The sequence below is a fragment of the Wyeomyia smithii genome, chromosome 2 (genome assembly GCF_029784165.1).
Source record: "Wyeomyia smithii strain HCP4-BCI-WySm-NY-G18 chromosome 2, ASM2978416v1, whole genome shotgun sequence".
Lineage (NCBI taxonomy): Eukaryota > Metazoa > Arthropoda > Insecta > Diptera > Culicidae > Wyeomyia > Wyeomyia smithii.
In genome coordinates, this window is record NC_073695.1 from 29,235,871 (window position 1) to 29,262,910 (window position 27,040).

Sequence of the window (27,040 nt, forward strand, 5' to 3'; positions counted from 1 at the left end):
TAGCTGTTACTCGTTATCGACGTTTATCAGAGCAGGGTCAACATTTAATCACTTATCTTTTTTACAGCAGGTACATACAGCCCGTTGTATGAGCCTTCAAATAAGGCATCAAACAGTACAATTTCCACGATAACAGCATGGTCTGGCAATTCAAAATGTTGATCTGAACGCCCGGCTAGTAGATATGACCAACCAGTTGAAAGATGTTGAATTCACCTTCCGGTGGTAGTTTACGACAGTCTAGTAGCAAGTGAAATTGAAATCACTTCTTGTTTGCTACTTTATCGTATCAAAGTACTTAATAGATAACACAATACGGCATAATTTACCTATTGAAGGGCATCTTCTGGATCAGTCTAACTGAGAAAAAAGCTACTGAAGTTTCAATCCACCTGACAGTGTGAGTTAACTTCGAAGCTGCACGGCAATTGTTAGCGATTCTCGTGAGTACAAATCGCCGTGTTGCTGTAGTTTTTCTTTCAAGCGAAAAAAAATTGAGCCACAAACAATACATTCTCTGGCATTGGCCGGTAAGGTGAGTGTACTCATATTTAACTCTTCGATGTGCTATACCAAACACAGATATGAATTTGACGGAAATGAGTTATTCGAATACAATATTGAATAAGTTTATACAGTAAAATGCTAAAAGCAATTATATCAGCAATAAATCCGAATGACTTATAGAGATCATTGCCACTGGCAGCTTTCCAGCGTCGTTCAAATTTGAGCACGTTGAATCCAATACAAACAGTGTACACGCGCCTCTACGCTAGCGGTTCGGAGAACTTTCGGAGCCCATGCCTATTGTATGTACCTAGGCTGAGTTAGTCGCTTAGCTGCTCAGCTGGCGTTAAGTAACCGCATGCTTGTGCGTCTGTGCCGCTGCTGTTGACTTGCTTTTAGTAGTTTATTGCTCGCAAATTCTCGAAATCACATCGACGAAACATGGCTGTGGCATCGAGTGAGATAAGTTAAGATACGGATTTACACATCGTCAGTTTCTACCAGGTGAGACGTGTATGTTGGTACAGTCAAATGCGAAACGAGGTGTACGTCGAACGGAATACCGTGAATCTGTGGCCAAAACAAGGTCACTTTCTCTTTCTTTTCGCCGAAACGGAACACTCAACATGCAATTGATGATCGTGGAACAGAACGTTTGGCTTTGGTTGGTTTCGTACGGTATTAAATTCGGGCATGGAATTAAAATCAATTTTCCGATTTTCGAGGCGTATAAGTTTTAATTAGGTAGACTTATTTAAAAACCATCGAAAAAAATGTTAAACAGCACAGTCCAATAATTATAGTTTCCGGCCACAACACTGACCTTAACCATTCAGCAGGTTTACCTCCCGCGCCACCAACCGGTATCTGTGACCCAGACGAGAGTCTGGGGAACCGGATAGACCAACTTCGACGCGTGGCTGTTAAAATAGATTTAACTGCACTTTTTTGTTGCTTTTGCAAACTATTTTCTTGTTGGTGCAACAGCTATCAGACCGAACGAAACTTCAGTTTGCGTAGATCGTCTCGATCCGATTACGGATTATTTTCGGAACTTGTGGTGTAAGCGATTGGAGCACGTTTTCGATGTACCCACATAGACGCGAATGGCACGGCATGATGGCAGTGTGTGCATTGGATATATGTGCAATTTTATAGCTGACTGGCCACGTACGTTTAGTTATTGAATCGGTCTGATGCTGATTAGAGGTTTTTTTTGTGATAAGATTTGTTCGCCCGTGTTCGTAGTGTCGGTGAGTCCCACACCTGCCGGTGCTTACAGAAGTAAGGTTCACACAATTAGGTTTTTTTACTGCACTCCAGAGCAAATTCAGTTTTTTTTTTTTAAGGGGGGATTTGTTAGTAGCTTAAGTATTTATGATAAATATTAGTAAATAATGAGTATGTGTGTCCAATCACAAATGGTGACTTCTCAACACTGTTAGAAATTTGTAATTTTAATTGTTAGGATTTGTTTGCTTTCGCAATTAGGACTTATCATTCGTAGGGATTTAAACCTACTTGTCAGAAAAGGGGAAGTAAACTTACAACTAACTTAATTGCTAACTTATTGGCTATATAGAGAGCTTATCGTAGCAATTGAGGATTGCAACGATTTTTGTCGAAAATTGTTAATAATTTCATTTGACATAGCTTCTAATGGTTCAACACCAGTAAGTCTATGTAATTCGAATGTACCAAACCAAGGAGGACGCTTCAAAATCATTCTCAGAATTTTATTCTGAATCCTTTGGAGCGTTTTCTTTCTTGTTGAACAGCAACTTGACCAGATCGGTACAGCATAAAGCATTGCTGGTCTAAAAATTTGTTTGTAAATCAAAAGTTTGTTCTTTAAACAAAGTTTAGAATTCCTGTTAATAAGAGGATATAAACATCTCGTATATTTGATGCACTTGGCTTGTATACTCTCAATGTGCTCTTTGAAAATAAGTTTTTATCATAAATTAGTCCCAAGTACTTAACCTTGTCGGACCAACTTAAAATAACCCCATTCATCTTGACAACGTGATTATTGTTTGGCTTGAGGAAAGAAGCCCTAGGCTTATGCGGAAAAATTATCATTTGAGTTTTAGAAGCATTGGGAGAGATTTTCCACTTTTGCAAGTAGGAAGAAAAAATATCTAAACTTTTCTGCAATCGACTGCCTATGACACGAAGATTTTTTCCTTTTACGGAAATGCTTGTGTCATCGCAGAACAATGAATTTGTGCATCCTGGAGGCAAATCAGGAAGATCTGAAGTGAATATGTTGTACAGGACTGGACCCAAGACTGAACCTTGAGGTACACCTGCTCTGACAGGAAATCTATCAGATTTTGAATTCTGATAGACAACCTGCAGAGTTCGATCAGTAAGATAATTTTTTAAAATTTTGATTAGGAAAATTGGAAAATTAAAAGTTTGCAATTTCGCAATCAAACCTTTATGCCAAACACTGTCGAATGCTTTTTCTATGTCTAAAAGAGCAGCTCCAGTGGAATAACCTTCAGATTTGTTAGCTCGTATCATATTAGTAACTCTGAGCAATCGATGAGTTGTGGAATGCCCATGGCGAAATCCGAACTGTTCATTTGCAAAAATTGAATTTTCGTTGATGTGTGACATCATTCTGTTAAGAATAATTCTCTCAAACAGTTTACTTATTGAAGAAAGCAAACTGATTGGTCGATAACTTGAAACTTCAGCTGGGTTCTTATCCGGTTTTAAAATGGGAGAAATTTTTGCATTTTTCCATAATTTGGGAAAATATGCAATTTTGAAGCAGCAATTGAAAATTTTCACTAAAAATTCCATTGTGCTCTCAGGGAGATGTTTGATTAGTATATTAAAGATTCCATCGTCACCAGGTGCTTTCATATTTTTGAAATTTTTAATAATTGATTTAATCTCATTCAAGTTAGTTTCAATTATTTCTGCAGGTAAAAAATTCTGGGAAGAAATTAAATCAAATTGACGTGTGACTTCGTTTTCAATTGGACTCACAAAATTCAAATTTGAGTTATGAACACTCTCAAACTGCTGAGCAAGTCTTTGAGCCTTTTGTTCATTGGATACAAGAAAACGTTCACCATCTTTTAAAACTGAAATAGGCTTTGAAGGTTTCTTAAGAATCTTCGACAGCTTCCAAAATGGTTTTGAATATGGTTTCAATTCTTCAACTTTAGTCTCAAAATTTTGATTTCTTAGAAGAGTAAATCTATGTTTAATCTCTTTCTGTAAATCTTTATAAATAGTTTTAAAAACAGGGTCACGAGAACGTTGATATTGACGTCTGCGGACATTTTTCAAACGAATTAGAAGTTGAAGATTTTCGTCAATTATTGATGAATCAAATTTCACTTGAGCCTTTGGAACAGAATAATTCCTGGCATCAACAATTGCACATTTTAATGCTTCCAAAGCGGAATCAATATTCACTTCGTTTTGCAAATCAAGCTCATTATTGAAATTTCTCTCAATATGAGTTTTGTATCTTTCCCAATTAGCCTTGTTATAATTAAAAACAGAGCTCATAGGGTTTAAAACTGATTCATGTGATAAAGAAAAAGTTATTGGAAGATGGTCAGAATCAAAGTCAGCATGTGTGATCAAATCACTACATACATGACTTTGATCTGTTAGCACCAAATCAATTGTTGAAGGGTTTCTTACAGAAGAAAAGCATGTAGGACTATTCGGAGACAAAATAGAATAGTATCCTGAAGAACAATTATTGAATTGAATTTTGCCATTGGAATTACTTTGAGAATTATTCCATGAACGATGTTTAGCGTTAAAATCGCCGATTATGAAAAATTTCGAACGATTTCTGGTGAGTTTTTGTAAATCACCTTTAAAATAATTCCTGAGCTCGCGTGTGCATTGAAATGGTAAATATGCTGCGGCAATAAATAAAATCCCAAGTTCAGTTTGAACTTCAGTTCCCAAAGTTTCAATAACTTTCGTCTCAAGATGGGGAAGAGCACGATGTTTGATTCGGCGATGAATAACAATTGCAACTCCACCGCCGGAACCCTGAATCCTATCATATCTATGAACCACGTAATTGGAATCATATTTTAATTTTATGTTAGGTTTCAAAAATGTTTCAGTAATAATTGCAATATGCACATTATTTACTGTTAAAAAATTAAAAAGCTCATTCTCATTGGCCTTCAATGAGCGAGCATTCCAATTTAATATTTTAATTGTTTTATTTAAAATCATTGCTAAATTTTAAATTAGAAACAATTTTAATAGTAAAATTTGTGCCTATTTGAATGGCTTCAAACATTGATTTTGCCTGCAACATGGCGTTCATAAGATCGAACATTGCCTGTTGCAAAAAAGAAAGTTTACCTGCCGTAATAGGCCCCAGGCAGTTGACATTAGAAAAAATATTTTCGGCAGCAATATTAGCTGGAGTGATAGGTGTTCAATTATTTTCTAGCGTGTTTTGCTTACCCATATTAACGGTCATTTTCGAACTACCAACACTAGGCGGTATAATGTTCGAACTACCTGTAACCTGTGCATAAGTTAAACGGGTATGCAAAGGAGTAGGTAAACTATGCGTCACTGGTACGCTTGGAGAATTTTGTTTTGAAGTTGGTTTTAATTGAGAAATTGAATTTTGTTTACCCTGCCTTGCCTTAACAATTGCTAAACGAATGGCTTCAAACATTGATTTTGCCTGCAACATGGCGTTCATAAGATCGAACATTGCCTGTTGCAAAAAAGAAAGTTTACCTGCCGTAATAGGCCCCAGGCAGTTGACATTAGAAAAAATATTTTCGGCAGCAATATTAGCTGGAGTGATAGGTGTACAATTATTTTCTAGCGTGTTTTGCTTACCCATATTAACGGTCATTTTCGAACTACCAACACTAGGCGGTATAATGTTCGAACTACCTGTAACCTGTGCATAAGTTAAACGGGTATGCAAAGGAGTAGGTAAACTATGCGTCACTGGTACGCTTGGAGAATTTTGTTTTGAAGTTGGTTTTAATTGGGAAATTGAATTTTGTTTACCCTGCCTTGCCTTTTTTTTTTTTTTTTTAAAGGTGGCGGGGAAATCTGCAAACAGACACCTGAGAAGAGAACTCAGGGTGTGGGGATGAGACTAGGGGAGAGATGCTGGGGTAGTTACACTCGCCCAGACACCTACTGATCCCTGTCCCGACCCACTAAAACCCCTCCAGTCTCCAGCCCTGGTCTTCTCGGAACGACGGTTAAGTATTACGTCGGGGAGTGGCTTTTGTGCGTGATGCACCCTCTTTACTCTTATAACCTCCTAGCTAACTACCTGGAGACTGGTAATTAGCTACCACTGGCGTGTTGGTGGTTGACCCGCCACACACGTTGCAGCTCCAGAACAATCTGAGAGGCGGCCGCACAGACCGCGTTCCAGATGTCCGGGTCGTCGCACATCCTCCGGACTAGATTGTCCGGAGTAGTGCCAGGCCCGCTCACAGCCATCATGTTGCTCCTCGCTCTTGCGAAACGGGGGCATACGAAGAAGACATGCTTAGCAGTCTCCTCCTCCTCCACGCACTCGGGACACATGGGGGACACCGCGTGTCCGAACCTGTGCAGATATTGCCTGAAACAACCATGGCCTGACAGGATTTGTGTCAGGTGGAAGTTCACTTCACCATGTCGTCTCCCGACCCAGCCGGATATCTCCGGTATGAGTCGGTGCGTCCATCTGCCCTTTGTGGAGTTGGACCATTCCCGCTGCCAGCGGAGCATCGAGAATGACCTTCTGGTACCTCGCATGCCCCTTGTGTCACGTTGGTCGAAACACTCTCTGTCCTCCTTGATGGCGATGCTGATAGGCATCATGCCGGACAAGACACAGATTGCATCGTATGACACCGTACGATACGCACTCGCAACTCTCAGGCACATGAGCCTGTAGGTACTTTCCAGTTTACCACGGTAACTGTTAGTACCTAGCGCTCTGGACCACACTGGCCCACCATACCTAAGTATGGACGAAACCACGCTGGCAAGAAGTCTTCGCTTGCTGCCATAAACCGCTGAGCTATTGGACATCATACGAGATAGTGCTGCAATAGCCGATGAGGCCCTCTTACAGGCATAGTCGACGTGACTCCCGAACGTGAGCTTGTCGTCCACCATAACCCCCAAGAGCTTCAGGGATCGCTTCGAGGTGATGGTGCAGTCTCCGACTCTGACCACCGCCTGTTGCTCCGATTTACGGTTGTTCACAACCGTGACCTCCGTCTTACGATGCGCGAGCTCCAGTTTCCTGGAGCGCATCCAGTCCTCGACCTTGCGTATACAGTACGCGGCCGTCAACTCGACCTCCTCGATAGACTCGCCGTAAACCTCCAGCGTTATGTCGTCTGCAAAGCCGACGATCACAACCCCTACAGGGAACTTGAGTTTCAACACTCCGTCATACATGACATTCCACAACACCGGGCCCAGGATAAAACCTTGCGGAACTCCTGCGGTAATTGGGACGCACTTCTGACCCTCCTCCGTGTCGTAAACAAGTACTCGATTCTGGAAATAATTTTCCAGAATCTTGTACAGCGACACCGGTACATGGATGCTCCTGAGCGCGAGCGCTATGGAGTCCCAACTGGCACTATTGAACGCATTCTTCACGTCGAGCGTGACGATTGCGCAGTAGCGTATTCCCCTTCTCTTGCGCTGGATTGCTACCTCCGCCGTCTTGATGACGGAAGAGATTGCGTCCAGCGTGGACCTGCCCTTCCGGAAGCCGAACTGGTTACTTGCCAGACCGTGTACACCCTCCGTGTACCTCACCAGTCTGTTGAGGATGATCCTCTCAAGCACCTTGCCCGCGGTGTCCAGCAGGCAGATAGGCCTATATGCCGATGGGTCCCCTGGCGGTTTCCCAGCCTTCGGCAATAAGACCAGTCTCTGCCGCTTCCACCTGTCCGGAAAGAGACAGTCATCCAGGCACCTCTGCATGACTGCCCTGAACAGCCAGGGGGCCGTTTTTATCGCCAGCCTGATCGCCAGGTTAGGGATACCATCCGGTCCCGGTGCCTTGCTCACCTTTAGGGATTTGGCGATCACGATGAGTTCCTCATTCGTAACCCTTGCCTCCTCCCCTGCCTCGACACGGCTGTCGTCGCTCACGGATTGGATGCTCGGCAGGTTGGCCGACCATCTCTGGTCTATGTCTGAGATACTGGAACGTCGGACGTGAGACTCGACTTCCGGAGGCCAAGGACTTGGCTCGTGGCGTGGAAAGAGTCCCTCGATGATACGCTCCAGCACCGCTGGTGATCGCTCTGCAGGCGCCAGCGCGCCTTTAGTCTTGGCCATTACGATCCTGTAGGCGTCACCCCACGGATTTGTATTGGCACTCGCACATAGCCTATCGAAGCAGGCCCTCTTGCTGGCCTTTATCGCACTCTTTAGCATCGATCTTGCCGAACTGAATGCTGCGCGGCGCTCTGTCCTCTCTTCTTCGTTTCGCGCACGCTGCATCCTCCGTCTTGCACGGAGGCACGCACTGCGAAGGTCGGCTATCGCGTCCGTCCACCAGTAAACCGGTGGTTTTCCATTCCTAGGTTGGCGAGTCCTAGGCATGGTGGCGTCGCAGCCCGCGATAGCATAGCAACTAGTTGGTCAGCAGTCGGGCGGAGCCAACTGCCCCCCTCGCGCTCCCTTCTCATTGCCTCTTCGAATACCTCGGCATCAAAGTGCGATGTCTTCCACCCGCGAACGGTCGGAGTGTTGGCTCTACCCGTCGCTTGCCGCCTCTCGTTGTTGTCTACACTATAACAGACCGCCTGGTGGTCGCTATTAGTGTAGCCATCGTCTACCCTCCAGTTCTTGACCAGTCCTGGGCTGGAGAACGTCACGTCGATGATCGACTCCGCACCATTTCTGCTAAATGTACTTTTGTTCCCAACGTTGGCCAGATCTAGGTTGAGCTTTGCAAAAGCCCCCAACAGGATCTGGCCCCTCTGGTTCGTGAAGCGACTTCCCCACTCAACAGCCCAAGCGTTGAAGTCGCCCGCCACCACCAACGGCGTTAGGCCCGTTAGCTCCATGGATAGGAGGTCGACCATCTGGGTGAACCTTTCGGTAGACCAACGTGGCGGAGCATAGCAACTGCAGAACACTCCGTTTACCTTAGCAACTACGTACCCTTCTTCTGAGGTTGAGACAACCTCCTGAACCGGGAACTTGCTCGTCGTACATATGGCCGCCAAACTGGACTTATCCGCAACCCAATTACCGTTTCCGGGAGGGATGCGGTAGGGATCCGATATGACGGCGATGTCCGACAACGACTCAGTGGCTGCTTGGTGTAGCAGCTGCTGAGCCGCGAAGCAATGGTTCAGGTTCAGTTGCGTCACCCTTACGCCCGTGGTTTCGCAGCCGGCTTACCGGCTGGGCACCTGGGGCCCCCCATAAAGTGTTTGGCGTCCCGTTTCCCGGAACATACCATGCACATGGGAGACTCCACACAGTCCTTTGCTTTATGGCCTGCATCTCCACAACGCCTGCACAGCTGGCTCCTATCGGGCCCCTTGCAGGTCCAGGACTTATGTCCGCCCTCAAAGCACCGGAAGCAAATGTCTGGTTGCTGTAGTATGCCCAGAGGACATACAGACCAGCCGACCTTCAACTTGCCCTCTTTCAGGGCCAGGTTAGCGTCCGCCGACGGTAGTCGGATGGTAGCTATCTGGGTCCCCGCCGGACCTTTGCGGAGGCGGATTGACTCCTTAGCCACCTCCACCCCGCACTTCGCTTTTAGGGCTTGTGCAATGTCGCACCCCTCAGTGATTTCGTCCAGGTTTTTAAGCTGGAGAGTCACTTCTGAGGTGAGTGCCCGCACTTGCACCTCCTTCCCTAGGACCTTTTCAGCTACCGTTTTGTAGGTAGCCCCCTTGTTCTTGGCGTCCTTCCGGAGCTCAAGTATCATCTCGCCAGTGCGAGATCGGCGGATACTCCGCACATCCGCCCCCAGATCCTTGAGCTGGGTTTTCCCCCTCATCTTCTTCAAGACTTCTGAGTACTTCGACCCATCCGTCTTGAGTATGAGGGCATCACCCCTACTCCGCGCCTTTTTGACCTTTTTTGGTCCTCTGGCCGCTCCGCCATCATGTCGCGTCGCACCTTCCCGACGCTTCCTACCCTCTACGGTAGTCCAAGGGTTGCCCGTAGCCTCCACCTGTGCCTTTTCCGCGGTGGACCTTGAACCGGTTGGCGTGTGTTCCCGTGGGAGTAGCACGACCAATCGTTTCTTGGTGTTCCCGGGGGCCGTTTCCCCCGGGGACTGCCTCGTTCGCTTAGCGACCTGCCCCGTGGAGCAGACCGACGCGAACGAGGGGGCGTCTGTCTGCACCTCTTTAGATGCAGTCGCCCTCCCGGTCCTGGCCGCTTTCTCGGCCGCCTTCACCCGAGCTACGAGTTCTTCGTGCTCCTTTCTGGCTTCATCAATGGTGCTCCGAAGCAGGAGGAGGCTCTGCTTCAGGTCGCCAGCGATGTTTCGCCTGTTCGCCAAGAACTCGATTATGGCATCGAGTTGTTCAGACAGCGCCGCCACTCTTGGCCGCGTGTCCATACACCTTTCGACGGCCTTGACTAGCAAGGGACCGTCTACCGAGATGTCTGGTGTGGACACCGACGGATTCGCCGTTTTTCCACCTCCAGACTTCGCCGCATCCGTCTCCGCCTTCTTCTGCGGAGACCGCTGGATGCCACCTCGTGCGAAGGGATTTGGTAACCCCTCCGCACCCGTCTCTTTTGTTTTTGAGTTCAACATTTTTGTTTATTGGGTCCCCCTACCAGCCGCTATCCTTATCCATAATGGAGTAGTCGCCTAAGTGGTCCCAAGGTAGTCTATGCCGGAGCAGTGAGGCCATGGCTAGGGGCGGCTGCCATAGCGCCTTATGGGCAACTATGACACCCCCGACCGGCGCAAGTCAGGAAAAGACATCTGATCCTACTCCTGCCGGGTTCCCACCCGGCAATGGACTCGGAACGTACTGGAAGGCCTGCCAGGTTTTACGGGACGGAGACCCCTGCACCGGTTGTAATCTCGCCGTTTCAAGCCGTTATCACACGACATTACTAAGGGAGCTCGGCGCAGGTGCCAGCCCAAAATCATGGTACGAAAACGAAATCCGACTCTTATCCTATAGTGATGCGACCAGTTGCCGTAATTGGGAACATTACTGGCATCAGTCCCAATGGCCGGTATAGTGCATTTGGGTGGTGGGAGCGGAACTACTCGCTCCGTCGGAGCTGCTTCCGGCCAGTGTGGCTTTTGCGAGAATTCAGCGGCCCAGTGCCTGAATCTCGCCACGACATAGGCTAGCTCCCGCTGATGATCCGGGACTGCTTGCTAGCAGTGAGCACTTCCGTGGCCTTCAGTAATCGCCAATTACCGACCCGTGGTGGCATTCAGCTCTGCCATACCCTGCCTTGCCTTAACAATTGCTAAACGGACTGGGCATTGATAAAAATTTGACATATGGTTGCCGTTACAATTCGCACAGCGAAAATTTTTACTCTCTTTCACAGGACATGTGTCCTTTTTGTGAGAAGAGTCTCCACAATTAAGACATTTTTGGTCCATGTTACAGAATTCGGAACCATGGCCATAACGTTGGCAAGTACGGCATTGGGTGATATGCTTTTCACCTCCGCCATACTTCCTATAAATTTCCCACTTTACACGCACATTATACAAAGCATGTGCTTTTTAAAAAAAATTTAAGTTGTTAACCTCATTGCGGTTAGAATGAATTAAATAATTAACAAGGGAAATTACAGTTCTCTGACTGTTTTCGCCTCGTGATTTTTGTTCCATTAGAATTACTTGGGTAGGGGCTATGCCAATCAATTCTGTTAAAGTAAGTTTGATCTCATCAACGGTTTGATCGTTGGTGAGACCTTTCAAGACAACCTTGAACGGCTTGGCGTTCTTGGTGTCATATGTAAAAAAATTGTACATCTTATCAGTTAAATACTGAACAAGACGATCACGACCCTTTACTGACTCGGCTAATAAGCGGCATTCACCTCTACGGCCAATTTGATAGGTAACTTTAACGTCAGAAACAAACGTTGAAAGTACCTTTTTGAATATATTAAATTCAGAAGAAATAGTTACCACAATAGGTGGAACTTTCTCCTTTTTTAAAGATTTTATATTTTGTATAGTTTCATTATTAATAACTTCCATTTCACCAGCTTCGTGCTCAGGCAAAATATCAAAAGGATTGTCACTACAGACACTCGAAGTGTCAGAAAGAGATGCCTCTCTTTTCCTCCCCGCAGCGATGCGAGGTTTCTTTTTCCGTCCAGCCATTTCAGGTGATACGAAAAAAGTTAAAACAAATGTTAAATTCAAAAGTAGGTAGTCTTGAGAAAAACTGATGTAAGTTAACTTCCAGGTAATCTTTAAAAGACACACTGACAAAACACGAACTTTGAAGCTATAGGCAGTCAAAGACCAGTCCACAAGCAACCGAAAAAACGTCTGATCTGTAGGACAGTTCAAGACGCACGAGCAAATTCAGTTCGCAATTGAAACTAGTGGTGACGATAAACTTGATAATGTGTTACTGATGGCTTCAGGTATCTTTGGAAGCATTGAAAAGAAGTGACATCATGCTCAAGAAAAGCAAAACGAAATCTTAATAGAACACATTTGGAAAAGCTGTGAGCTGTTAACTTCTCTCACTTCCACGTATATCTGGAGTGTTGCTCTCTTTGTTTGTTTATTTTTTTCTCGTATTTTTGTTAATGAAAAATTATCTCGATGAATCCAATTTAGTGTGACCTATCCTCTGCTTATAACTTGAAAAAATAGTAAAATGATGATTCATTACTCACAATTGAAACGGTGCACCAATAATGATAGTGTTTTGATGTATGAGCTTTTTTTTTTTTAAACTTTAATATTTATTTAGGCCCAACCGCAAAGCATAACGGGGCCGAATATCTTTTGGAGTAGGGAAAAGCCAGCTTGAGTAGAGCCTGTATCCCGACTGCTCCTCCTCAAACAGGCATAAAAACCCTCTCATCTTTTCTCTTTTATAAATACAATTTAAAAATACATATCATTTAAACCTACGGCTAACAATAACAATAATAAATAAAGTTCTTCTCTGTATGAGTAAATATCAATTCTTAATACTATTCGTTAAGGTGTGATGGTTCCTTATATCTTTAGAAATCAAAACTTATATCTATGTTTGGTGGATCATGTCTCTCAGGAAGAAGCGATGATTCATGTGTCTCTAAAAAGATCAATAAAAGAAAAAAAAAGGAACAGAATTAGTGTGAAACTTTTTGATGGAGGTTGTGTTGGAAAAATAAGAAGAAGAAGCAAGGAGATAATCAAATTAGATACTTGATATCTCTTAAAAAGTCATAAATAGGTATTACAAGCGCTGGGTTGCGGCTAGCAAGCGCATCACGTACTTGCATTGTAAATGTCACTTTCTGTTTTCGGAGCGAATCAATAAGCTTGGTCCTTGCTCTGTGGTACTTAGGGCATACGAAGACTATGTGATCTATATCTTCGTACCCTCCACATTCGCACAGATTACTATCGACTAAGTTTATTCGATAAAGGTGTGCGTTTGCAACATAGTGATTGGACATTAGGCGCGAAATAACTCGAATGAAATCTCGAGTTAAATCTAACCCTTTGAACCAAGCTTTTGTAGACACTTTGATGTATGAGCTTTGTTATTCATTTTAACTGTGTTTTGGCTCATACAATTTGCCCGCCTCCGCAAGTACATCCGGTACGAAACGTAAGTTTTGACGAAATATTTTGTATTAACGGGTTGTTTACAGTAGTAAAAACAAGTTCACCAACAAAAGTGTTGATTTTGTAATGGAAAACTTCAAATTTAATATTCCAACTTGCTTGGATGGTGTCTTCTACGAAAAATTTGAGTTAGTGTTTGTGCACTGTAAAATTGAAGATAGCATATTAATTTGCTGTGAAATTTCCTCAGCAGTGCGAGAAAGGTATGAACTGAAAACAAATTACCCGAATAGAATTTTAATTTTTTTTTTACTGTGAAACATGTTGCGTCAAATTTGAAATGATGATATATGTTCAACCCGTTCAACCACATGATGGACTGCAATCATCCATGTGTCGTTTGATAGATAAAATGTGCAACAGTGCTGTGATTATTACAGTGAAATTGAATGAAAAGTTTCAAGGTTGAGTTGAATTTTATTTTATTTTTCGTGAATCTTATTAAAATTTCTATTGCTTCCGTTCACATTTTTGTAAAAATAAAATATTTTAACTGAGAGTGAGCTTAATAAAAATGTAATAAATATTCAAATAGTTGAAAGTAGCAGATTGATTGATAACGGTTTTTTTAATGAATTTTTTATTTTTAATCTCAGCTCAGAGCTACTTAGCCAGGCCAAGTTTTACGTTCTGCGGTGCTGTAACGAAAGCGCCTCTGACCGGAGATTAGTAGTTGTGAGTTCGTGTCCCACCTGCTGGACTATATTTGGTCGGCGTGCGACCAGACCGAACCAAGCGCCAAAAACATTATTTCGAGCGATCGAGGATCAAAGTTTACTCACCCCGTATGCTTCCTGCAAGCTGCTGCAGAGAAATTTTGTTATAATACCATTATAAACTGTTCAAATGATTTCGTTTCATCGTGAAATATAGATTATCAATTTTAACATCCACTAGTGTTAAAAACTCAATTTTCAAAAAAATGGCGCTTGGTTTGGTCTGGTCGCACGCCGACCATTTCTCGTTAATTTCTAATTAACTATTTACCCAGTAAGTACATTTGCCAATCGTCAACCCCAAATTTACTGCTTGAAATAGAAATAAAAATAGCTTGACTTGCATTATAGTCAACTAAAATAAGAAAGTTTAATCTCAGACGCCTGAATATTACATCATTTTAGCACAGGTAAATCTTTTTGACCAGCAATATATAATGCCTTGTTCAGACTACGCCGAATATCACCTGATATCGCCAGATGATATCGGATATCACCTCGAGCGTTCACACTACAGTCAGATGATATGGTTTGACACTTGATTTGGTAATCGAAAACAGAAAAAAACAAAAACAGGTCAAGGCAAAAACAAGACAACAATTTGCATACAGATGTCAGCTAGTTGGCTCGCAATGTCAAAATGTGAGGATGACAAAAGCAAAAATATTTCCTTTCTTCTTTTTCGCATGCAACGCGAGTTTCGAAATTTGTAGGGTTGCGTCAAATGCCTTTTGGCCGTTATGCCAACGTCTGCAAATCTGGTTTTTATTAATTTTCGAACATGATATCCGCGATATCATGTAGCCGAGGTGATATCCGATGACAGCTCGATTATATGGGATATCGAGTAAAATGGATGGTGATATGGCCTCGATAGCACGAATCGCCTGATATCAGGTGATATGCGGTGTAGTGTGAACGGAGTATAAAGCATTATCCCAATCATTTAGAGAGCAACACGTGCAAAACGATCCAGGTGGCAAATAAAAACAAATTGAAAATTTGCCTGATATTTCGATTCAAAATAATCTAAGAAGTTTTATAAAAGGTTTGATCCTTTTTGACGAATGAAATGAATTCTATTAGAAAACTTCTGTATACAAATGTGCATAGTAATCAGGGTAGAAGGGTAGAATAATTGTGGTTTGTAGGGTAAATTTGTTTTGCCGAAAATATTTTGGTGTTTGTCATAAAAATCAAACCAGTTGGAAAACTCGTTGTGGGGCAAAACTAATGCGAGGCAAAAGTACGCACTAAGTTTCTGTAACTGTAAGCGAAAATGTGTTTAATAACGATATTTTTGTACGAAAATTCTCCGAGAACAACTAGTCATACAAAGAAAGGTGAACAAATTGATTCTTCAAAGGTATTTTTCTTATTCCCGGCAATCCGGGTTTCCGCGGCTTTGCTCTGAAATTGAGAAATTTTATGGTTTTATGATTTTAATGGTTTTGGTAATATGCTTTCAAAATGTTCCTTCCAAAACCTAGTTCCTAGGGCTTCTAGCGGCCACAGCAACAATGAAAAAAAAACAAGGTCCAGACGCCATTCTGAACTACGAGATGGCGACTTCCGGTTTCTAGAAAACAACCTTAAATTGTCGAATACCTCCCAATAGGTGTATTTACATAATCGAGATGTTGTTTAGAGACTGACAAACGAACCAAGACACAATTATGAATTTCAAAAAGCGACTTCCGGTTTCTGGCAAACAACAAAATATGGCCAAATATCAGGCAATATGAGTATTTCCGGAATCAGGATGATGCCCTGAGACCATAAAATGACCTCAGACGTCAGTTTGGATTCCAAGATGACGACTTCCGGTTACTAGGAAACAACTAAAAATGGTCGAGTACCCCCCAACATGTGTATTTCTGGTATTAAAATGATGCGTTGAGACCGAAAATCGACTTCAGACACCATTTTCAAATTCAAGATGGTGTCTTCCGGTTCATCTGGAGTCGTTTTCAGGTCTCTAGGCATCATTTCGATTCCAAAAGTACTCATATGAGGTGATGTTTGATCAATTTTGGATGTTTTCCGGAAACCTGAAATCATCTTCTTGAATTTAAAAATCGCGTGTGGAGTTGATTTCTGGTCTCTGCGCATTATTTCGATCTCTGATATACACATATTAATTAGTATTCCGCCACTTCGGTTGTTTTCCGGAACCCGGGAAAAACCATCTTGGGATTCAAAATGGTGTCTGGTATCGTTTCATAGTTTCTGGACATTATCCCGATACCAAAAGTACTCATGTGGGGTGGTATTTGGTAAAATTTTCCTGTTTCCCGCAAACCGGAAGTCATTATTTTGAATTTAAAAATAGCGTCTGTAGTTGATTTCTGATTCCAGAATCAATTCGATTCCGAAACTACCCATGTTTGGTAATATGCGACCATTTATTGTTGTTTATTTTTTAGAAACCGGAAATCGCCATTTTGGAAGCCAAAATGTCGTCTGGGTTCATTTTCGGGTCTCTGGGCATCATTCCGGTTCCGAAAATACCCATATTGGATGGTTTTGACCTTTTTTAAATTGATTCTATGGTCTCTAGAAACCCCAGTGGTCTATTCCGGAAGTTCCACATTTGAGGCATATCATCAAAACAGCATAAAAACGAACTGTGGAAGTAATGTTAGGATTTTGAACCAATAATTGTACAATTCTGTTCAAATATTCATATAATCCCTCAGTTTCGGAACATATTCCCAGAAAACTGGATTTACAGGAATAAGAAAATGAAGCACTGCTCTAACGCAGCTAGAAAGAACCGGTACTAAATTTGCAAAAAGGTATTAACTTTATAAAGGAAACACGCCTGATTCTAAAAAACTCCTCGCAGATACCAAATAAAAAAGCTCAATATACCCCCTCCCCTGACTCTGCCACTGGAAAATCAATATCATAGAAATATACTTGAGAACCCACGCATTCAAATTGACACGGTGATCAAGTTAGGTGTTCAGGAGATTTTATAACAAGTTAACTCTCTCCTTACCACGCTAATGAATTTATTTATTTATTTATTTATTTCGTCAATCATAGTAGACTACATCTTAAAAACTATTGCTAACATCACAAATATAGTTATGTAATTCTAGTGTTCAATATTTTTTTAAGAGCATTTCGTGACATCGTTAAATCAATAACTTCACAATATTTATTGTAAAGACTCATCATACTATTAACTGGCCCGGCCATGGCATATTCTGTTCTATAAGAATTTAATACGAAAATTTTTCGCGTTCTTAATGAGCGTGTAGGAGCATAAAAGTTGAGTTTTCCAAGCAAATTTTCCGAACTTATGCGTTGTGAAACTAAATCGTTGACAAGAGTTACCGAAGCAATTTCTCTTCTTTTTTCAAGCGTTTCTATATTAATAAGCATGCAACGCGATTCGAAACAAGGGAGAGGAAATGAATTCCAACCTAGTTTTCTTAGTGCATATAACAAAAACTGTTTTTGTACGGATTCGATTCTATTGGAATGGACGTCTTGATAAGGCGACCAAACAACACTATAGTATTCTAAAATAGATCTAACATATGTAACAAAGAGAGTTTTTATAGTGTACGGGTCTACGAAATGATAACTGAACCTTTTTATAAAACTTAGCATACTGTTGGCTCTATTGATGATCGTATTGTAGTGATCAATGAATGTTAACTTAGAATCCATAATTACTCCTAAATCTCTAATTTGATAACACCTTTCTACAACTTGATGTGCAAGAGTGCAACTGGCATGTTCAGGATTTCTTTTCCTTGTGTAGAATATAATATTACATTTTTTTACGTTGAGATCAAGAAGACTTTTTTTACACCAAATGTAGAAAATGTCAACCTCTTGTTGGAATTGTTGGATGTCTGATTTGTGTTTTATTTCCATGTTAGTTTCATGTCATCGGCATATATCAATACTTTGAAACGATTCAACACAAGGGTAACGTCATTAACAAATACAATGAAGAGCAAAGGGCCTAAATGGGAGCCTTGTGGAACTCCAGATGTCACTTTTTCTGGTACAGAAAGGTGTCCCTTAAACGTAACCGTTTGTGTCCTGTTCGTCAAATAAGATTCAATCCATTTAAGGAGGCCTGACTCAAATCCCAGTTTTTTTTAATTTGAACATAAGCATTGAAATATCTACTCTGTCAAAAGCTTTACTAAAATCCGTGTATAGAGTTTCCACGAAGTTGCCTCTGTCCATAGACGCAAGAGAGAAATCAACAAATTCAAGTCAGTTGGTAGCCGTAGACCTCCCTTTGTAAAAACCATGTTGGTTACACGTTATGCGATTCTTTACCTGATTAAATATTTTTTGGTTTACGATAGCTTCAAAAAGTTTAGGAATACATGATATTATTGCAATGCCACGATAATTTTTGATGTCAGATCTCTTACCTGACTTGAAAATCGGTATAAGAAAAGATTTTTTCCAGACTGATGGAAACTGTCCGGACGTAAGGGATAAGTTGAAAAGCCAAAACAAGGGTTTTACGAAGGCAGGAGCAAGATTTTTCATGAGTGAGGGTGGAATTCCATCTGGACCTGGACCTTTTGAAGCGTCCAGTTCTTTTAGTGTTGCGAGGATTTCTTGAACAGTTATTTGCTTAATAGATACGTTATTTATTTGTTCATGCAAGTGCGAGAAATACTCAAAGTCCCTGACTTCGTCGCTATTTTTATAAACGGTTTGAAAAAAACTCGCAAACTTGTTGCAGATTTGCTTTGAGTCAGTACTGGCAAAGTCTTCATATTGCATGCGAGATGGGAAGTTATTAGACTTCATTTTATCGTTTGCAAATTTAAAAAACTGTTTTGAGTCTGATTTAATGTTATTTTCCACCCTTGTGTTGTAGTTCTCATACGCAATAGATATTTTAGTATTCAGTTCATCACAAATGTTCAAATATTTGTCCAAATTTCTTTGGTCTTTAAGTTTTTTGTGAGTTTTATGAGCTTTTTGTTTCCTATTCTTTAAATTTTTGATTTCTCTGGTGAACCAAATGGGATCTTTTGAGCTAACCGTTTTCTTTTTTGATTTTGGTACAGTTGAGTCTAAAACACTATACAGTGATGATAAAAAATTATCAACCGCTTTGTTCATATCTATTTCATTTTTTAGAAGTGATTGCCAGTCGATGTCAGTTAATTTACGATTGATTAGTTCAAAGTTTGCTTTAGTGAAGTCATATTTATATTCAGGCTCATGATCAGAGGGTCGTGATCTCTCGGTATCAATCATTAGCGAGTACTCAATTGCAGTATGAAATTTTTCATTTTTCCATAGGGGATTTTTTGCTTTGTCAACACTAAAATCTTCCGTACAATTGGTGAATAAAAAGTCTAAAAAACAGTTTTGCTCATTCCGGATTGAGTTTACCTGATTTATTCCAAGTTGACTAAAACCGTCAAAAATAAATTGCGGAGTTTCGTTTTCTCCTACTACAGGAAGTAAAAGCGATTCATTATCATCGTTTACAATAAAATCAGCATCAATTTGATTGAAATCTCCATATATATGAATTTTTGAGTTAGTGTGGGACTCATCATTCACTAATTCTACCGTCCTTAAAAATTTTTCATATGATTGCTTTTTGGCAAAGTGGGGTGGAAAGTAAACAGATACGAAAATATGGATTTCACCCTTCAACAGAACTTTAACCCAGACATCTTCAAATTCGGCATGTTTCTGGGTTATGATTTGCTCAGAATCATGCTGAACCCCAACAGCCACAAGCACTCCTCCACCTGATTTCTTATCAGATAGTGATAAATCGCGATCGCTCCTGAACACATTAAAGGAATTGTTGAAAACTTCTTCACTTTTAATATCTTCGTTCCAGTTCGTTTCCGTTGCTAAGATGATTGAGTATTAGGGTGTCCCAAAATTGCACAAGTCTGGGGCTCACCCTCCAGATGATAGAAAATGGTGTTACGAACAAACTTTTGTCCGGCGGCAGCTCTAGAAAATGATGTTTTCAACTGGCCCCGATGACTTTTTTGAAAAAATCGGTTTTTCTTATGTTAAATCCAAAAACATGTCCAGTTATTCAATTTTCCATGAACCTAATCCTTTTATATTTCGTTTCAAATTGAATATCGTCAATTTATTTTAATAAAAAAAGTTCTATCGTTTGGAAAAGAGATTTTTCAAGTATACTCAGACATTCAATCAATAAAAGTGGGTATTAAACCTAATGCTTTCACCAACTATAAACCATTAAAAGTTGGGAAATTTTATGGGAAGAAAAATGAACAAAGACAGAAAGTGCGACTTAAAATTTGAAAAAAAAAATCTTATTCAGATGGGACTCGAACCCGCAATCTCCGGTGACTTCGGTACGGTGTCGGGTCTGCAGACTGCACTTGTGGTATCTTCCGGAGGTCAATGTTAGCCTGGTATTTTTCGATAAAAATGTTAATGATGACTCGAAGAGGAGGGTGGTACAAAACTTGAAAATGGTGAGCAGTGAAAACGAAAATTCATGAGTGAAAAAATTTTCGTCTGTAAAAAACTTAGTGGACTCACAGAGAAGTCACTAAAGTTTATTCGATAGACTGCGGCTTGATATCAAGTTTTTTTATTCAGGAAGATTCCAAGGCCTGGATAGAAAGAAAATCATCGGGGCCAGTTGAAAACATCATTTTCTAGAGCTGCCGCCGAACAAAAGTTTGTTCGTAACACCATTTTCTATCATCTGGAGGGTGAGCCCCAGACTTGTGCAATTTTGGGACACCCTATTGAGTATGAACATCCACTTATTCTGTTATTAATGTGATTAATTTTGAGTGCACTGCGCATCCTGTTGAAATTCTGAGCATAAATTAAAACTTCATTGACTACTGGCGTTGTTTTTTCTTTCTCTGAGCGTCACTGATTTTGAGAACACGAATGCTTACAATAACATCCATCACACGGGAAACTTGCTGATCTAAAATTATTGTTATTGTTATAGTTGTGGCTGCCAGCCAAATGGTAAGGACACGATACAGCTGAAGAGGTCGCGGGAGTCGTTAAGTTGAGCGGGCTCGTTGAAACGGTAGGCATGAAAGATGATTGTGACTCATTATTCGCTGGGTACGGATTAAGTATTTCGCCTCGTTGAAAAGAGATATGCTGGAGATTAGGTGGGGGTCGAGAAAATTTATCCTTCGCTGCAGCAAGAAGCACACGGTCTGGTGGTAGTTGGTTGTAGTAGCTGTTGTTAAGATTCCTGTTAAGATTGAGGTAACGATTCGGGATTTGATTGTTGTTATTATTGATGCTGTTATTGTTGTTGTTGGAGTTGTTAATGTTGCGGTTGTTGTAGATGTTATTATTGCGATTGAAGTTATTATTGTTGCGGTTCTGGTGGTTGTTGTTGCTGCGGTTGTTGTAGATGTTATTGTTGTGATTGTAGTTGTTATTGTTGCGGTTCTGGTGGTTGTTATTGCTGCGGTGGTTGTAGATGTTATTGTTGCGATTGTAATTGTCATTGTTGTTCAGGTGGTTGTTATTGTTGCGGTTGTTGTAATTGTTACCATTGCGGTTGTTGTTGTTAGTATTGTTGTTGTAAGCCTGTTGTCGTCGATTCCTCCTTCTTCTGGCTGCATCTGCATTCTTCAAACGACGCCTTTTACGTTCATCATAATCTGTCCAATCCGCTTTTCAAACTTTTTTTGAACCTAGAAACCGCCAACCTGAATTATTGGCATTATCCAAATTAAGTTCTGTTGCCAAACTTGGAAGTGAAACAGGTGAAGCTATTGGGGGAGCGGCAACACTCGCTGACTTAGATCTTAGTTCTTCGATGCAGGATGACAGAGTTTTAAGCTCATCTACAATGTTTATCTCTAACGGATTGGTTTGTATTGAACAGCTGGTTGCTGTTTCTACAAACAGCTGTCCTAACTGAGAAAGTTCGTTATTTATGCTGGTCAGCGATTCCGTTAATTCGTTCCGAAGTTCGTTCTTGAATTCCGAAAAAGCAATGTTAACGAGCTGCGTCAGGTGATTCTTAAGTGTAGGTATAACACCAGCCACACTGTTGGCTTTGATGTTTGACGTTAGCGCTTGGTTTATTTGTATAAGTGACTTGTCGATACCCTCTAGAGTTTCTGGAATTGTGCTTGGTTGTTCGAGTTGGGTCACAAGTCGATGAATCACCTCTGTATTATCATCAATCAATTTTGTCAGCTTGTTCTGCTGTTTGGTCAACGTGTTCACTTCAAACGATGCCGTTACTAAAAGTTGGCAGGAATCGCAGCACGGTAGCAGAAATGCAGTTGGATCTACGGCTGGTTTATCTTGTTTGTCTTTTTTAACGATACGCAGAGAACTTCTGCTTTTAGCAACTACTTCGGGGGGGCACGATACTCCCACACAAGAGGCATGGAATTTTCGATTACACCCTCCAACACACGACCAGAACACTTCGGCACCGGAGTCTTTCGCGCAGACTTCGCAAATTTGATTCATTTTTACCGACACAAAAACACAACAAGCAAAATGAAAACTAAGCGAAAAACAATAATTTGATTTAAATTCGCGCGTGGATAGAAGCTAACAACAAACACGTCCAACTAGGTTGACGACTGACGAACTTCCATAAAATTCAAAAGGCGCCGCCACACGGACGCTAATTCCCTTAGTTTATAAGTCATAGTTGATTGTAAAAAGCATTTTTTTCATCATAACGCGGGATTGTACTGTCAAAAGCTATAACATAGAGACCCTGAACTACTCTGTCATGCCTGAATAGTTCATAGCCTACTATTCAGTAATGAAAAAATGCTTTTTACAATCAACTAAGACTTAGAAACTAAGGGAACTAGCGTCCATGTGGCGGCACCTTAAGTCTACCCAGCTTTCCACGGGCGGGGTGTTCAGCACACGCAGCCCATTTCGATGTCTTCTGTACGTCAGGTAGTTTTCAACCGCAGTAACGGAGCAGAAAATATTTTTTTTCTGTATGGACTTCTCACTGCAACCAGAATCGTAGATCTATTGTGAGATAACAGAAAATATTGAGCTTGATCCATTTAATATTTGGTCGCACAAAATAGGACATATCATCGTCAAAAAAACGTAGAAAAGTCTTGAGATATCATTTTGCAGCAAATTTATTAACCTCTAAAGGTAAAATACAGAAATTGAAATAACAAAACGCCCATGATTTGTTGCTATGCTACGTTTTATTACTGTCTATTACTGCGATTGAAAATTCTCTGACCTACAGAAAACGTCAAAATGGGCTGCGTGCATTGTCGGCCATTACCGCTCGTGAAAAGCTGGATAAAGAACTCGTCGTGATCGCCAACTTTTTAAAGGTGAGAAAGACGCCGTGACTTGATGGAGTCTCGAACCTGGCAAACAGGATGGTCATAATGGGGTTCCCAGGCCTTTCCGGCCCTGAGAACCACTTTTTTGCAGAGATGCCTGAATGACTGCCTTTTCCTGGAGAGATGGAAGCGACCGAGATTGGTCCTACTGCCGAAGGCTGGGAAACCGCCAGGGGACCCATCGGCATATAAGCCTATCTGTATGTTGGAAACTGCGCTTAAAGTGCTTAAGACGGTTATCCCCAACAGACTAATGAAGTACACGGAGGGTGTAAACGGTCTGGCAGGTAACCAGTTCGGCTTCCGAAAGGGCACGTCCACTCTGGATGCTATTCTTTCCATCACCAAGAAGGATGAGGTAGCAATTATTTTTGGAATCGAGTGTTAGTCAACAACGCCGAGGAGGGATAGAAGTGCGTCCCATTACCGTAGAGGTACCGCAAGGTTCCATCCTGGGTCCGGTGTTGTGAAATGTCATATATGACGGAGATTTAAATCTGAAGTTCCCTGCAGGGTTTGAGATCGTCGGCTTTGCGGTCGCCATAACCCTGGAGGTCTACGGCGAGTCGATTGGAGAGGTCGAGTTGATGGCCGCGCACTGCATACGCAAGGTCGAGGACTATATGCAGGGCAGTGGTCACGGATGTGAATAACCATAACTTAGGCCGTGGTCAGTTTAAGAGACTGCTCCATTACCTAAAAGCGATATTTGAAACTCTCGGGAGTTAAGGTTGTAGCCCCGTCAAGTATGTCTATAAAATGGCTTCTACGGCTATTGCAGCAGTATCTCAGATGATGTCGAAGCGATGTACGATAGCAAGCGGAAACTTTTTGCTAGCTAGCCAGTTTTTCCTCCATACTTAGGTAGGATTGTCTAGTGTGGTCCAAAACGATAGGTACTAATTGTTATCGTGATAAACTGGAAAGTACCTACAGGCTCATATGCCTGAAGATTGCACAACAAAATTCCTATCTTCATTCGGTACAGAGTTACAGAGCATTTTATATAAAAGTTACTTGAAAGTTAGTATTTTGTACTTAACTTTTATTTGTTACATTTTACTAGAAAATGTTGTTCTAAAGAAGCATTTTGTTATACGAACCACACGTTTCTGTTGAAGACCACACATCTTTAGGACTTTTCCTTACAAAGTTATAGCATATTTTATCTTATTTCATCTATAATGGGTGTTTTGTGTATCCTAACAATTCCTCCGAACAACACTTTCGTGTAAAATTATTTTCATTTGTTCAACAGCGTTTCATATTTTTGATCTTCTCCAACTTTCCTGAAAAAACCATTCCTCTATCTCTTAACACAAAAAATTAATTTTTTTTATTTTTAGTATAGTAAACTTTTCATACTTTTTTAAAAATTTGCAACTATGCGGGTCATTCATACACACAATTGTTCCGAAGACACTATTAAGCTAGGATGAAGGTGAAAAGTGCTATGGAATTAAGTTCCACTTTTTGCCTCACTGGACCACTGTGCAGTGGTAGCTATGGTAGCCAAGAGGTTGGCTTGAAGCACAAAAGGCTCGACGTAACACTCAACCGTCGTTCCGGAAAGATAACGGCTGGAAACTATAGGGGTTTGAGTGGATTCCGTTATACTCTACCTCACTCCCTGAGTTATCTTCTCCGGTGTCTGTAAGCAGATTTCCCCGTCACATTGTAAAAAATGCACTCCCAGCCCCCCCTTTCCAAACTTGAGAGGGGAGTTAAACCATTATTTCACTGTCTCATTTTGGTTCCGTTTGCTCTTTTAATTCTCGAGTTATGCAGAACTTTGTGTTTTGTTTGTATGGCAACTTCTCTTACCAAAAAAACAGGAGTATCAAACCACCATGAACACATTCCCCCATGCCGAATTTGATTCCAAATGCTTGATTAGTTCTCGAGTTGTGCAGGAATTTGTGCTTCATTTGTATGAGAGTCTCCCCTTTCAGAGAGGGAACCATCATTTAAACCTGTTTAACCCCAAAAACCCAAAAAAATCATAATTTTCACGCCGATCGGTTCTGCAATTTCCATGTCTATAAGAACCATATGGACAAAAATATTTTTTTATATGTATTGATTATGCTGACTCAACTTCAGAATTGTTTAGAGGCAAGAATAAAGTTCTTTTTTAAAAATGACATTTTTCCATTGTAAACAAACCAGAATCTGTTGTGAAATCCAGTTCAAGTCAAGAATCATTTTATCGAAAAAAATGACTTTTAATCTAATGCATAAATCGTTAAACGCATCGCTTCTACATTCGATGTCTTTGTATTGAATCACGGAAGATTGAACTGCATTATAAATAATGGATATGAATGATGTCATATGTTTACTTCAAAATTCCTTGTTTGTGAACTGCTTTCGATAAGTTCGTTTTGTTTGGACCTCCAATGCTCATGCATTAATGCAATTATATAGTCACATTTGAGGGTTTGCAACCAAGAGTAATTTCCTGAAAATACGTCTGCATTTTAGAACGCATTTTCAAGGCAGAAACCTTTGGTTTTTATAGAAAAACCACAGGAAGGTTGTGTGCAAAGCCACGACCGCAAGGTTGAAGTAGAATACTTTTACAAGAAAGATAACCCGGCTGCTTGCGTGTCAGTCATTTTTCCTAGTAAATAAATGTTGACCGCTCATTGGCAGTATTGAAAATTCTGTGCAAACGAAGTTGAAGTACTACTCAATTTCAGTTTGCACATATAAATACGACCTCACTGAACAGGAAAAGTACAAACTCTTTGCGGCGCAAACAAGTTTCAACAGTCAGAGTATATGTACATGTGAATTCAAATTAAGATAATTAACTTTTGGTTAAAGCTCAGAACAAGAAAATATTATATCTTCAATTCATTTGTTTTGTTGTCCTAAAAATGGTTCGATTTCTCCTACCTCTAGTAGAAGGCCCTTCTCCAGCGTCCCAACCAGAGGTTGGACACGTGTCACCTCTGGCTGCTTTTAAATTGACCTCCGTACTGGTACTTGGTTTCTTCGATGCACTTCCCCCATGCTGGTCCTTCGCGCGTTTCTGAGCATCACGCTTGTATTTTGCGTTCATATATGTAGACATAGCACTGAATACACTTCCGATGGATTTCTCAATAAATGCACTCGTAGTCTCTTACCCGAGAATAATTAAACATTTCCAAGAAATGTTGCACTACTGCCCATAATTCAAATAGGCTAATATGCCGTAGGCATCAAATCGAGAAAAACGCCTTTGAAAGTTTTTTATCGGTACAACATATTTTGACTGCTCATGACAACTTTTTTATTGAGTATGTCACCCTTCATATATGCTGGACCCTTGCCGTTGAGTTGAAACAGAAAAATCTGTAGAAAAATTCCATCCGCCACGTATTTTTAACACAGTAGCCGTTTTTTCAATTATAAACGATAGGTCAGTTGACAAAACGGTGTGCAACTCGGCTAATATCCATACGATGTGAATTATATCGTACTCGTTGGTGATGCAAATGGTTTTAAATTCAATAAAACAACACGGAAGCACAAGTGAGGATGAAAAGGACGACGAGCCAATTGTTACGTGCGGCAATATAATAATATAACGAAAATATTATTATTCATGGTAATCTCACAATCCACTTTCCTATTTACTCATCAAATCCAAAATGAAATCTGAATCTTATCTTTATTAATAATACTCC

General features: G+C 41.1%; 1 protein-coding gene across 2 annotated transcripts in view; it reads left to right on the top strand.

Annotated features, from left to right (window-relative positions):
* The first annotated feature begins 404 nt into the window (after nucleotides 1–404).
* Nucleotides 405–27,040, top strand: part of LOC129720858 (prostatic acid phosphatase-like) — a 58,726-nt gene continuing 32,090 nt past the window's right edge. The window contains exon 1 of one of the 2 annotated variants that reach the window (XM_055672704.1): nucleotides 405–535. The gene's annotated coding sequence lies outside the window, so the exon portion shown is untranslated. Of the gene's footprint in view, nucleotides 536–842; nucleotides 1,012–27,040 lie in introns of those variants that run through there. The other variant, XM_055672703.1, reaches the window with a different exon arrangement.